The 2,731-nt window shown below is 41.3% G+C and overlaps 1 pseudogene; it reads right to left on the reverse strand.

The window, feature by feature from the left end:
• Positions 1-1,689: 1,689 nt before the first annotated feature.
• On the reverse strand, positions 1,690-2,220 carry LOC144380392 (calmodulin pseudogene; annotated as a pseudogene).
• Positions 2,221-2,731: the final 511 nt, after the last annotated feature.

A 2,731-nucleotide genomic window follows, 5' to 3' on the forward strand; every position in this document is an offset into this window, starting at 1 on the left:
TTGGGAGGCGTCCTCTCTGCCTATAGGACATGGAAGCTTGTTTCATTCCCCAGATTAGGGAAGTTCTCATCTACAATTTGATCAAATATATTTTCTAGTCCTCTCTCTCTCTCCACCCCCTTAGGGATCCCAATAATTCTGACATTGGAATATTTCATGGCGTCACTTATTTCTCTAATTCTGTTTTCATGGATTTTAAACTGTTTGTTCTAGGCCTCCTCCTGTTCCTTCTTTTCTATCAGTTTGTCTTCTAGATCACTAATTCATTCTTCTGCCTCGTTTAACCTAGCTGTTAGAGTATCTAGATTAGATTGGATCTCATTGATAGCATTTTTAAGTTCTGCCAGATCAGCTCTCATTTCTGCCCTTAGAGGCTGGCTCTATGTTGCCTTTAATCATTTTCTCCATTCTAGCTATTGTCTTCATAACTGTTACCCTGAAGTTTATTTCTGACATCTTGCTTATACCTATATCCATTTGTTCTGTGGCTGAAGTCACAGTCTCCAAGTCTTTCCTATTTTGGGGGTTCCTCCTCCTAGTCTTCTGTTGAGGGGTGGTTGAGGGAATGTACAGAGTCCAAATTATTGACCACAACCCAAGCAAGATGCACCTGTTTTATAGGGACCTTAGGGTTGTTGGCCTCTTGTTCTTCCTGCCTGTCTTCTGGGGGAGGGGCCTGCCACATTATTACTCAGGCAACCCTGTTTGGGCAGAGTTGCCCTGCCCCCTGTGGGGGGACGATGGGCTCAGTGAAAACTGGTTTTGGGGGGCTATTGTTCTCTGGTCGCTTTCCTTGGTAGCTTTCCGCATCTCTTCTGAGAATAAGAGCAGAAGTGACTCTTTCCAAACCTCTGCCTCAGAACAGAGAGATTGCAGTATGTTCTTCATTGAGCTCTCCAGGCCACACTGTCCCCATTTCTGTCTGTGCTGCTAAAACCACAGCATCCTGGGTTGTGCGCCCCACAGCAGCACTCCCAGCCCTCGCCTCTGGGTCCAGGCACGTCTCTGCCCTTTGTCCTTCTAAAACCGTCAGCCACCCCCAGTTCACATGGCGCCCCCGCAGCTCCAGGTTTCAGTCCAGAGTGCTGCCCTAAAGTCCTTTCCCCACCACTACCAGTCTGCGAGTGTGTTCCCAGTCCCCAGCATGGGATGCTTTTGCGCTGCTCCTATGTTATTTCACCTTCCTGGCTCAAGCACTTATGGCAGCTCCTTCTCCCTTCCATTTATCTTCTGATATCTGCCCATGGAATCATGGCTCCCTGCTTCATACCTCGAGACCAGCCACCGGAGATACTGTTTGTAGAGCTCCAGATATATCTTCTTACATCTCAGGCTGATTTTGTGGATGTTCAGAGTGGTCTTGTAGATATCCAGCTCAATTCAGGGGACGGTTGAAATAGGGTCTCCTACTCCTCTGCCATCTTTGCCCCCACAACTCCACATTTCAACAACATGATTGACAGTTCCTAAAGGAAATTATTTTTAAAAAGGCATAACCCAGATGTTCCCTCATTTGACCAACTCCATCTAAGTTTAGATGTGTAGAAGAGTTTAGATATATCCAGAGTTTTCTAAAATAAGGTTTCAGGACAATGACAGTAGATTAGGGAAGAAAACATGGAGGAATGAAGTCCTAATTATTATACATGCATATTTTTTGACAGTCGGGGGAAACCTTTTATAAATAAGTTACAAACAAAGAAAAGGCAAATAAATAATTTTGTACAAGAAATTTAACACATTCTGTACATTGTCTTCACACTTTGCTGTCATTATTTGTACAAACTTCATATTTTACTTGACCATCACCATCAATATCTGCTTCCCTGATCATTTCATCAACTTCATCTGTTAACTTCTCTCCCAGGTTTGTCATCATATGGCAAAGCTCAGTTGTACTAATATAGCCATTGTTATCCTTATCAAACACACTGAATGCTTCTCTAATTTCTTCTTCACTGTGTCTTTCATTTTTCTTGCCATCATTGTCAGAAATTCCAGGGAGTCAATTGTGCCATTACCATCAGCACCTACTTCATTAACCATGTCCTATAACTCTGCTTCTGTAGAATTCTGCCTAAGAGATTTCATTACAGTTCCCAGTTCCTTTGTTGTTATAGTTCCATCACAATCTTTGTCAAATAGTGAAAAAGCTTCTTTGAATTCTGCAATCTGTTCTTCAGTCAGTTGGTCGGCCATGCTATAAGTGCTACAGGTCTCTGAGAAATTACTACAGAATCTCTCAGTTCGATTGCCCCAAATGGATTCATAACTGATATTTGAGTATTTTAAATCATCCTTGCATCCCAGGGATAAATCTCACTTGGTCATGGTATATAATCCTTTTGATTAGTTCTTAAATTGAATTTGCTAATATGTTGAGAATTTTTACATCTTTGTTTATCATGGCTATTAGTCTATAGTTTTTTTTCATATGGTAATTCTATTTTTAATTTTTGAGGAACCTCCATACTGTTTTTCGTAATGACTGCACCAGTTTGCATTCCCACAACAGTGCATGAGGATTCCTTTTTCTCCACATCCTTGTTAACACTTGTTTATTGTTTTTGATTTTAGCCATTCTGACAGGTGTAAGATGATATCTTATTGTGGTTTTGTGTTTCCTTGATAATTAGTGATGTTGGACATCTTTACAGGTGACTATTGGTCATCCGTTTGTCTTTGGGGAAATGTCTGTTTGTGTCTTCTGCCCATTTTTTAACTGGATTAT

Source organism: Halichoerus grypus, chromosome X, assembly GCF_964656455.1.
Source record: "Halichoerus grypus chromosome X, mHalGry1.hap1.1, whole genome shotgun sequence".
In the NCBI taxonomy this organism is placed as follows: Eukaryota; Metazoa; Chordata; class Mammalia; order Carnivora; family Phocidae; genus Halichoerus; species Halichoerus grypus.